The sequence below is a fragment of the Nanorana parkeri genome, unplaced genomic scaffold, assembly GCF_000935625.1.
Source record: "Nanorana parkeri isolate BGI_ZX_2015 unplaced genomic scaffold, ASM93562v1 scaffold55, whole genome shotgun sequence".
Taxonomy (NCBI): Eukaryota; Metazoa; Chordata; class Amphibia; order Anura; family Dicroglossidae; genus Nanorana; species Nanorana parkeri.
In genome coordinates this window covers 2,570,158-2,582,790 of record NW_017306323.1, presented here as the reverse complement: position 1 = coordinate 2,582,790, position 12,633 = coordinate 2,570,158, and positions in this window count along the sequence as shown.

Below are 12,633 nucleotides of genomic sequence, written 5' to 3'. Positions count from 1 at the left end.
TCCTAAATGTGTTTCTAATGGCCGGTGTGCGGCACAGACCCCATTCTCTGGTGGCCGGTGTGCGGCACAGACCCCATTCTCTGGTGGCTGGTGTGCGGCACAGACCCCATTCTCTGGTGGCCGGTGTGTATAGCACATACCTAAATCTCCAGTCACTAGGCTATAGCACAATCCCCATTCTCTGGTGGCCATTGCACAGCACAGATCCTGTTCTATGATGGGTAGTGTACAGCACAGACCCCATTCTCTGGTGGCTAGTATATAGCATGGACCTCATTATTATAAATATTTGCAACTCATTGTACACTGTATTAAATGAAACTATGAAATGTGCCTGCCAAGAATAGTCATCATTTAACCAGGAAATGTGTCTGGCAATTTCCTAAATCCGTGCCAAACTCGTGCACTTTTGTAGGTGATCAGGGAGAACCAGGAAAAATTGGGCCTGCTGGACAAAAAGGTCAGTGGTAATGGTAGGGATAATTGGGAATCAGAGGAGGGTAATATGCACAGAGCTTGAGGGGAGCTAAGCTTGTTATTAGGTTTTATGGCCAGAGACATCCAATTATTGGACACATTTACAGTATAACAGAATAGGTGCAGCACCATAATAATCCATATTGCTCTATGAGTGCTGCCCCTCATTGGTAGACTGCCCCTCCATCCTCTTAGGTGAAAAAACAAATTAATTTGCTGCCTTCTTTGTTTTTTATCACTTCTTTATACTACAGGGTATATTACTGAATGCTGTATTGTTCCATAGGATCTTCTGTCTAGGATCCTGAAAACTGGGAGTTTCCCCACCTAATAATATCCCTCTCCCCGACCCCTGTTAGTGCATAAGATAATGCAAAGCTATCTTATATTTATTTAAATAAGTTACTCATAAAAAATGACCCGATACTAAAAGCCGATACTGGCCCTATAAATGTTTACATGGATTTGGCTACTGTAAGGTCCTGGGCTTGCTAGGGACCTCACGGCAGCCTTCTTTCAGTGCAGCTTACAGCGCTGGCTGCCGCACAGGATGTCAGGAGAACATATACTATGTCCTCTTATTTTCCAAAACTTGACATATTGCGGGTAATGCCCGCTATATGCTTACAGCGAAGAGCCACGCTACAGCTGGGCTAGCGGGTGTCAGGATCCACCCCGCTGGCTAATTGACAGCTGGTTCTGTCCCCCCCTCCCCGTCCATTTCTCCAATCCGCTCCAATTAGTCTAGGGAGAAGATCAGGAAATAAGTGATCTGCGGTATGTGATTGCTTATTTCCCGATCAATAGAGCCAACATGTGACATCAGTGAGAGCAAGTGCAAACACTCAGCAATCAGTGATCGCTGAGTGTTTGTAGATAATTGAGGACATGGTATGTGTACTGTATCCTCAATTATGAATGAATGGGAGTGATTTACATCACCTCCTGTTCATTCATAATTGTAGTTATAGTAAACATACTATAGTCTCAAGTTATTGATAACAGGGGATAAAGAGATTGAGGACTCAATCTCTTTTTTTTTCTATTTTAAAAGGGATATATCAGGTGTCTGTTTTAGACCCCTAATATTTCCCTGAAGCCCCTAAAAGTAAAGTTAAAAAAATATGTATTTAATAAAAAATGAATTAATAAATAGAAATTAAATATAATTAAAAAAAAAGTGTATAAAATACAATGCCATTATAGAACATAGAATAAAACATAGATAAACTTAAATGTTCTATAATGGCATTGTCGTGTGGGGGTGGTGGTTGCGGGGTACAGTTCCAGTGGATGTTTATATGATGGGGGGGGGGGGTAAAAAATTAATTTTCTGCCCCGGGCGCCCATAAATCTTGTTACTCCACTGCACACGTTGGTTCTAATTATGGGGAAGGGTGTATTTTACTGTCCCCATAGTTCTCCTTTAACAAGGACTTTGGTTCCTGCCACTGCAGTCCCATTCTTTCAGTCAGACATGTCTTATAATAGAGGCCAATAGCACAATGTCCATTTCACATGGGCATCTCTGTCCTCCATTTCTCATATGTCTCTTGATGGAGAGATAATGATTCACTATAAAAGACAGATGTAGCTGCATCTACATCTGTTTACATCAATCTCCTTTTAGGTATGTCAGCTCAAAAAAAACATTCAAGGTCTGTTTTAACAGACCTGATCGGGCCTAAAAAAAAAATGCATCCGGATAACATCTATCCCATAGGGAATTGCTGTGTCCATTTTTTATCTGTCTGATGATGTCATGTCACCTATGGCAGTACTTAGAAGGTCTGTCAGTCTCTAATGACCTCTGATTAAGCCAAAACATGTCTGCCATTTAGTGACCACTGCTCTAGATTGTTCACAAAAAGCTGCTGCAATAGTCAGCTGACAACTCTTTTTTCATCAAAACCATGCTGGATTGCTAAAGGTTGTTCATGTGACCCTTTATGAGATCTCTGCTGAGGGACCCGGGACCACAGCAAACAGTTTCAGAATGGAGTGGGGAGCAGACCAAGGAATGCCCATTCTCCAATCTGTTCTGGGAACAGTACAGCAGAAACCACTGTGCACTCAGCACTTCATGCTGCAGAGCTGTCACAAGCTTGCTGCACTGCAGGTTACACAGGTGATCAAGCACAATCTTGTTCTGATCACCTGTATAGGAGGGCAAAGGAGACCCCAGATGTTTCCGTAAAGAGAACCAGTCACCTTCAAACGCTATCACATAGAGGCTTGTTAGCCCTTGTGTGATAGCAATTGTTGTGTGCACTAAATTTCATTTTAGTTTTTTTTTTTTCCGGTAAAAATATCGATTTGATAAACATTTGCACAAATATTGTGCAACATAAAACCCCGGCAATGCAAGGGTTAAGTGCTTGTCTAGGTCTAAATTCTAAAACAAAAAAAATATATACTCACCCGATCCTCTGGCCTGCAGCAGTGACCGATCACCTCTTTCCCCCTCCACTCTAGCTGTGGAATGTCCCTCTGGTCCTTAGACTGCCAGAGCCTGGGGGAGATGAGACTACAGGGACTGGTCTAGCAGGCGAGATCGAGGATCAGGTGAGTGTATCTTTTATTTTAGATCCTAGACCACAATGAGCACTTAGCCCGTGCAGTGTGGGGGTGTAAACCAGCTCACATGAGTTCACCAAAGCCTGCTCAAAACTGTGCCCCCTCTCCCAGCCCAATGACGGGTGACAGTTGCGGTGGGGACATTCCCCGCTCTTTTAGCCCTCATTCACACGGGTAACATCAGGCCCGTACAGATCCGTATCGGGCCGCTCCCTGGAAGGACAGGTGCTACGTTTGATTACACGCAGCAGCCTGTTCTTTGTGGGCGTACATGGCCGTACGCTGCTCTACGCTGGCCCAAACTGCACGTCCGTGCGGGTGCTCGTACTCTGACAGGATGGATCCTGTCTGCGTCCAAGCCAGGATACCCACACCCGTATGAACGTACAGTTTAGGTGAGCGTAGGGCGGCGTACGGCCGCGTACTCCCATAGAGAAGAACAGGCTGCTGCGTACAATCACACGCAGCACGCCAGGAGTGGCCTGATACGGTCGTGCACGCAGCACGGATCTGTACGGGCCGGCTGTTACCCGCGTCAATGAGGGCTTATAGTGTATAGCTGCTGTGTGCATCTCCACAAATGATTGGTTTAGGAAGAGGGGTAGCGGTCAAGGTTCTGACTTGGCTTGGGCGAATTCAGGTGAACTGGGTTCATACCAAACCCAGCCTCATTGCTACTCAAAAGCAATCACACACTGCCCCGATCAACATTCTACAGCATTATGTGTTATTGCCTGTGTTACTTTATCATTATTATAGGAAACAAAACTAAGAAAAAAACTGCCATTGATTTAAGTGATCATTCGTACACTTTATTTTGCCATAGTCCACGTGATCAGGGGGTCTAGCAAAGGTGGATCCATTGCCTAAAAATTCTGTGCTAACAGGTGTCCATCTTTCTCATCTCAGCAGGTCAGGAGATGTGTTCAAACAGCGGTTAGAGAGGGACAAAAAGATGGTTCCCAAAAAATTGACAGTTGTAGTGGCTGAATGTCACCCCCTTAAGATTGTCTAGACAGCCCAGTCCTTAATTTACCGTTCCATCTGATGTTTGTGTATTGGACAACCTGTGTATGGGCAACCTAACCATGCAATGTAGTACAGGAATCTACCAATACAGCACAGAGACAACTCTCATGTAATAAAACGAAGCCGACACAAGGGGTCACACTTGTATAAACTGACAGAGGGAGAATACTGGAAAAAACACTATTCCAGTTAGTGTGTGGCAGGGGTAGGCAATCTCAGCACTCCATCTGTGGTGAAACTACAAGTCCCATGAGGCATTGCAAGATTCTTACAGCCACAGGCATAACTCCCAGAGGTAGAGACATGATGGGATCTGTACTTTTACCGCAGCTGGAGTGGCAAGGTTGCCTATCCCTGGAGTATGGTGTTAGTATCTGTAACAATAGTGTTGAATATAAATTCCATTGCTATCTCACATGCCCTTATTCATATTTTCCACCTTGAGGGCCAATCTGTCAAGCAAAAGTGACACTTAAGATGACCATACGTTGTACAATCTGATTGCAGTTTCTGCACAGGATTTACCAAAGCTCTATAATATGAGAACAAACCTAAGAATCCCTTTGTATATTTGTATCTAATTAGGCAAGCATACTATGTAGTTGTGGGAAGATCTAAAGGACTTTGTATAGTGTATGGTCCCCTTTGGAGGAGGTGGAACATATTATTATAGCTGCAGGGGTAGGCACAACGGTTAATTTTTTTATTTATGCAGTCTAAACCTTTTTTTTCCAAAAAAATAAATATGGCGTAAAAAAGTGTTAGCTGGTGTTTCTTTGCTTACTTCCAGAGACCCTGTCACCAGACTTTGTGAATGTAAACCATGAATAGTTGAGGATGGTAAGCATGGTTTGATTTATTCCTATTCTGACACCTATAACTTCCACTTCCTGTATGTGTTGATCCCCTGCTGCTATGTAGGCTGCACAGCTATTTGTTAGGATTTCAGGAAGGGATGCACCAATGCCACTTTTTCCAAACCGAGTACGAGTACTGATACTTTTCCTCAAGTACTCAGTGATACTAATTACTGATACCTTTTTTTTTTTAGTGTCATGTGACCGTTCTTCTAAAACAATACAGACTAATGATTTTAGGACAGTGGTGGAGCACCAGGGCCCAGTCACAGCTGCGACCACTGCAACCCTGGTAGTTCTACAACTGAATCTAAGCTCTAGAGGGACTACAAATCTCAGCAACACATTATACAGCAATGCAGAATACCACCAGCTATAGAGGACGACAAATCCCAGCAATACATTATACAGCAATGGAGAATAGTGCCAGCTATAGAGAACTATCTCAGCAATTCATTATACAGCAATGCAGAATACCATCATACCATCAGCTTTAGAGGACTAGAAATCCCAGCAATACATAATACCATCAGCTATAGAGTACCACAAATCTCAGCAGTACATTATGCAGCAATGCAGAATGGTACCGGCTATAGAGGACTAGAACTCCCAGCAATACATTATCAGGGCCGCTGATAGAGTGGTAGGAAGGCTGCAGACACTAGTACCAGCAGTCACACTGAGCAGGGGAGGGGATGCAGTCAGGTAGGTTGTAAAGGGGCCCATGATTTCTAATAGTGGCACTGGACTCGAACCCAATAAGCAACACATAGTTGTGGCCTCAAACATTAATCACAGCTTATGTGTTTCAAGGGTAAAACAGAAAATAGTAATCGCTCTACTCTGGTGGAAATTGGGAATATATTAAAAGACTAACTTGGAGAAGGGGGGGGTGGGTGTGCAGCCTCCGTGAACAGTGTGAGGAACCCCGTGTGCAAGAGAAAGAGAACTGGAAAAGAAGCGCTACTACCCTGTTAAATAATTATAATCACAATGTAAGATAAATATAGTGGCTGACTCTCAAATGTAGGCATACAGGAAAAAATTAAAAATAAAAAAATAATTTTTTCCTGTATGCCTACATTTGAGAGTCAGCCACTATATTTATCTTACATTGTGATTATAATTATTCAACAGGGTAGTAGCGCTTCTTTTTCCAGTTCTCTTTGTGTTTCAAGGGTGTAGCCTCTTTCTCAGAGCTACCAGACTTGCACAGAATTTACCTTTTTAGATAGCCCTCCCTTTAATCAGCAAGCATCACTAGTAGGGATGGGCTGCATGTTCGAGTCGCACATTGTCACCATATATAAAGGAATTTTTCATTTTTAATGTTTCATTTTAAGTGATGTTAAATCACTGCTCCTTTTAACATTTGTATTTTTTAAAAGTGTTTTTTTCATTGATACATGTCCCCCAGGGCAGTACCCGGATCCCCATACACTTTTTATGGCCAATTAATTGCATATAAGGCTTCAAAATGGGGACATTTAATTTTCTGAGTTCTAACCCCTTAGACTTGCATTGAGTTCTAAGTTTGAATTAGAACTTTTTCCATGTTCGAAAGTTCGAATTAGAACCGAACACGGGGGTGTTCGGCTCATCCCTAATCACTAGGACACTACACTCTAGTTTAAATAAAAAATGTACTGATATCATACCCATCACATGTCCCTCCAAGCAACAAACTCATAACTACAGAAACCTTTGCCACTTTAACCTACAGTATATCTAATCTATTCTACAACGGATCCCCTCTATGACACAATCGCTCCCCTTTCCTGCCTTGATCTTGCAACTTATGTCTACAACAGCTCATGCTCATCCTCTCTGGTCATACTTGCAAACTTGCTCCCCTCACTACACACAGAATTAGCCCCCCAAACACCAAACTCTGGCAAACAAACACCATAGTCTTAAAAGACAGGTGTGTTCTTATGCAACTGTGGCTAAATCCCTTCAAAACGTCACCCTATACAAGTCTGCACTCATAACATATAACTACCCCCTCCATGCTGCCATACAGACCTATATTTCATCACTCTTATTACCATTTTCTCCCCTAGTTCTCGTCAACTCGTCTACCTTTAACTCTCTATCCCATCACACATTGCTGAGACCGACTAGCTCATTCAATGCCCAGGACATTGCTAATCATTTCAAAAACAAGAGAGATGCAATTTTTGATGAGATCACCGCTGTCCAGACATTACCCCCACTTAACATACCCTGTCTACCACCACAGTCAATTATTTTCTCTTTTTGACCCTGTTACTACATAGGAGATTGCTAAACCTTTTTATTAACCCTATCTGACTACCTGCCCCTGGGCCCTGTCTCCCTCACAACTACTCTGGGTCACCCTCTTGCTCTATTGTGCACTCTAACCTACATTTTCAAACTCTCCCTTTTCTACTGGAATTTTCCCCTCCCCTCTAAAACATGCACTGGTTACCCCCATAGTTAAAATTACCTCACTGGACCCCACCAGTCTGAACAACATAAGACCCATCTCCTTACTCCCACTTACCTCCAAACCTCGAACACTTGTTCCACATCTGTCTGAACCTTGCCAATAACAACCTTCTCAACTCCTTACAGTCTACCTTTTGCCCACAACACTCCACAAAAACTGCCCTTTCATAACCCAGTAACGACTTACTAAATGCTAAAACCAAAAACTACTACTCTGTACTTATACTATTAGACCTTTCTTGTGCCTTTTGACTTGGCTTCAAATTCTCTTCTCTTTCCTGGTTCCCCTCCGAGCTATCTAAGTGCTTTTTCAGTGTCACCTATAATTCCAGCTAATCCTCTGCTTTTGCTGTCTCCATAAGGCCCCCCCAGGGTTCTGTCCTTGGATCCGTTCTATTGTCTATCCAGACCTCCTCCTTTTGGTCAGTTGATTGCCTCCCATGGCTTCCAATGCCATCTCTTTTCTGATAGCACCCAAATCTATCTCTCTACTCCGCAGCTCACCCTGTCAGTCTAAGATCAATAGTAGGGATGCACCTATACCGATACTAGTATCGGTGCCGATACCGAGTATTTGGGTGAGTACTCGTACTCGCCCAAATGCTCCGATACTTAGCACGAGTACTTCCTGTATCAAGAAGCCGGGCAGCGCATCATTACATGCTGCCCGGTTTCCTGATTGGCCAGGAAACGGCTCCATGCTCTCTCGTCACTTGTGATGAGAGAGCATGGAGCCGACTTCCCAGCCAATCAGGAAGCCGGGTAGCGTGCAATGACGCGCTTCCCGATTGGTCAGGAAGCTATCAAATCCGGAAGCCGGGCACCGTGTAATGACGCAGGGCCCGGCATTCTGATTGGCTGGGAAGCCGGCGTCATGCTCACTCCATCTCATGAATCATAATATTAAGAAAGTGACCTTAAAGCATTAGTTTGTATTGCTTTAGAAAAAATGTGACCCGTCCCTTTAAGAAAAGTATCGGTAATTGGTATCTGCGAGTACTTGATCAAAAGTATCGGTACTCGGTCTTGAAAAGTGCATCCCTAATCAATAGAACAACTATCAGCACCTCCCCTCATGCCAGGGTGCTATAATTCTAGACTCTGAGCTCACCTTCAGGCTCTGCATCCAATCGCTGTCCAAATCTTGCCACCTTCACCTCTGCAACATATCCAAATACCTTTTGAAAACATCTGAAGGGAGTGAGGAGGCATCTATTGGCTCCAAACGTTTGCTTCTTGATTTGCAACATGGTGTTTTGGTTTTGTAACTGCTTCTCCCACGGCCCCCAGGTGGAGCCATTCTCCATAGGTTCAGTCAAAGGTATTTAAATAGCTGACGTAAACCCTAACAGCGAATATTGTCAAATCCTGCTGAGGAAGCCTATTATGGGCAAAACAGGTTAAGGAAAATGCAATCAGTTTTGGACTTTGAAAACCTATAATACAAATGGACTGTTTGATCAACGAATGGAAATCTTTTGTTTTTATATTCCTTTTTGAATGAAAGTTGTTTTAACTATACAAATGTGTCTGTAAAGGTCTATAAATAGGCGAGAATAGCCCCCCCCCCTCTTTCTTTTGGTCTGCTACAACCAAATGTGGTAAAAAAATGAGCTTCTTTGGATATCCAAATACTTCCCTTAACAAATGACACCACCAAGATAATTATTCACTGCCTTGTTATCTCTCACCTTGACTATTGCAACCATATCCTCGTTGGCCTACCTTACACAGGCAATCCCTCCTTAAGTCTTTCATGAATGCTACTGCCACCTTACAAACTGGTCATTGTCAACCACCATTCTCTGTCGATCACTCCACTGGCTTCCACCCGCCCAACTAATAAAATTCAAAATACTAATAAAAACATAGCATGCAATACAAACTCTCCCAACGCTACATCCCCAACTTTGTCTAAAAATGTCACCCAAACCATCCTCATAGCTTTGCCTTAGACCCCCCCTGCTCCCTAGCCCCCTCGTCACCTCCTCCCATGCTTGCCTCCAGGGCTTCTCTTGAATCTCTTCCATCCTCTAACTCCATATCCCAATCTCTCTTACTATCTCCTACTGTATCCACCTTATGTGAGCACTAAAAACTCCTCAATTTAGGGAAGCCCACCCTGCCTCTACCCAAAGGCTGAACTTTTATGTTCTCCATCAACTTATTACTCGTATGTACTACCCTTTGTATGACTTCCACCTCACGTTTAGATTGTAAGCTATTGTGGGCAGGGCCCTCCTCATCTCTTGTCTTGCATTGTATTGTAACTGTATTGTCTTCCTTAATTTTTTAAAGAGCTACACAAACTATTTAAATCCTGTAAAACAATATTAATAATAATGATAATAAAATGGTGTAGAAATACAATCTTATTTGCCATCATGTTCCCTCCTTAACCATTACTCCCATATTATTATTTTTTATCTTACCACAGCATTTATGTTCAGTTTGATCCACGTTTATAAATGCATTATACAATAGTGCTTATCCCTGTGTTTACAAAGTTAGCAAGTTATTTACTTCGCCTGGCACCTCCCCATGCACACACCTCCCGCTAATATTACCTTGGGCGCAAACACAGGCCTGGTCCCGGCAACACAGAAGGCCTGCTCGGTTTTTCTCTCCAAGTCAACAGTATCCATGTCAATGGGGAAGTGTCAATTCTAGCTGCATAGGCTAGCCTTTGCTGTAGCAAGTGAGTTGGGCCTGTAAAGCATCATCTCAGTAGACCATCTGCAGATATCACCACCCAGATCCCCAAATGACATCAGTGGGCTGTTCTGCATGGGAAGATGCCTGCAGCTTCCATGGAGATAAATACATCAACAAGTGATATCCTATCATGCATGAATGAGTACCCCTAATGAGAAACGAATCCTTGTAAGAACCATAAAAAACATATAGATATCTCTATACAACCTTAAAAAAATGGATGTATACATACGGTATAATCTATATTACAGTGCCAGTTAAATAAAATAATAAATAAAATACGAGAGTCAATCAAAAATAGGGATGCAATGATACTTTTCAGATAGCAGTGCCGATACTTACCATTTTGATGAGAACTACCAGGGTTGCAGCTAGGACCTAGCTCTCGTGCTCCACCACTGTCCAGAAATCATTAGTCTGTATTGTTTTAGAAAAACTGTCACATGACAAACAAAAATGTATCACTACTTGTACTTATAAGTACTTGGGCAAGTATCAGTACTTGTACTTGCAAAAATGGTATCGGTGCATCCCTTTTTTTATATTTATAAAAACAAAATCATACATTAAAACAGAGATGTACAAATCCCAGGAGCTCCGTGTGCTCCTTACAAATGACAGCTGCCTCCTAACTTTTGAATTCTAGTTTAGTCTTGGAGCTTGAAAAGTATCGGTGCATGTACCGAGTAGGGGACTTGGTATCGGAGCATCCCTAATCAAAAAGTAATGCCTTCATGTCTGTAATTTTGAGATCTATTAGAGTGACTGTAAATGTTCATGTTATAGATGTGTCCTTGCCCCACTAATGTATGCTCTTTCTTTTTCAGATTGAGTGATTAGAACCATGGATCTATGGCTAAAACAGCGAGTTGTAATTGAATTGTGCACCTAAGGAAATCCATAATTGGCTAAAGAAGGTTTATGGGGTCAAGATCATAAATAAATGACTGGATTGTAGAATATTGGTACTAACACAACACAAAAAAAATGCCTCGGCGCTCCACACAGTAGCAGGAGGATAGGAAAAGCTCAGTAGGCACTCAGAGGTCTTCAAACAGGAGCAAATGCTTAACTTGGAGGTTTTTTCATTCTGACGTTTCGGTGGGGCATAGCCTGCCGTTCTCAAGGCCTTGACCCGCCGAAACATTAGCTTGCAAAAATCCCTTATGTGTGTAGCGCTCACCCCCAAAAGAGCCGCTAAATGCCCGGTTCATCTCTAGTCTGGCTAGGGTACGATCTTCAGCTGCCCACCCATTCGCATTAACTGCCCACAAACTGATGTCCACTCCAGTAGTATAATGCAGAATAAAGTTTTATTGAACATCTTCACTGGGGAGAGAGAGGATATGGGGGTTCTAAGCTTCCAGAGGTAACTGAAGAGAGCTTCAGACTCACCAGACCTTGTTGGCATATCAGTGTATATCCATTTGGGAGGCAGCGGATGGCAACTGATGCCGCAGATAAGCAGGATGAATCCAGGATGTCCTCAACAGGAAAGACACCGACCATACTCCTGAAGTCCTCAGGTTCCAGGATACTTCAAGAGCCATCATTGGTCCTGGTTCTCTTCCTCTAACAGCAAAACACACCTCCTCCATGTTGAAAGGCCTCAGGGAAACCTTTCTCTCACACCAGCCCATGCCCACCCTCAAGCCTAGCCGGGGGGGCAGACTGAACAGCACCCAGGCCTATTCAATGGCTGGTCCCGGCTAGTCTGAGCACATGGCAAATCCCTCCAGTATATGTACGCTATCCCAGCATGCACCACTGTTTGAGAGAAACCCAGTGATTGACTGCTGTACTGTACATACACTACAGTATCTCTCATTGGCTGTCCCACAATATGACAGAGTCACACTCCACCCAGGGGGGTACAGGCATTGCCAGACACCTGGAATTAACCAGATAACTGCTACTATAATTACAGCCCTGGCTATCCCTAAATGTCTGGTAGCCACATCACAGAAGGTGATGGGGGATACATGTGCAAAGTTATTCTTACCGGTATATTTCCTACCACACTTAGAATGTAAAGGGTAACACTCACTTCATTTAATATGAAACTCTTGTTTTTATTTCTTTTTTTTTTGGCGAAAAAAAGTTCCAGTAATAAGCACAATTTAGTTTCATCCAGTAGTAAATCTCTCCCATCACCAAAAACAATAAGCACACATTTACCAATACTGCACAATTTAATGGTGAAATGTAGGTGTTCTGTTTATTTATGAGCCAGAAGGAATTTCATCGAATTCAGCGCTATGTAAATGTTTTATCTCTGTTGTATAGCTTTATTTTAAAGTTTTTGTGTTAAATATTTGTTTTAACTGATTTAGGTGGTATAGTGAGTGCCTTAAAAGTTTTGTTTCTTGCGCTTTTTCTGTTCAATATGTTTGGGATATTGGTACAAAAGACACCACAAAATAAAAAAGTGGGGTCCATATATAAATTTTTCTCCCAGTGACGGTGATATTCATCTCAATGGCTGTTCTCTAACCTGAGATATCTT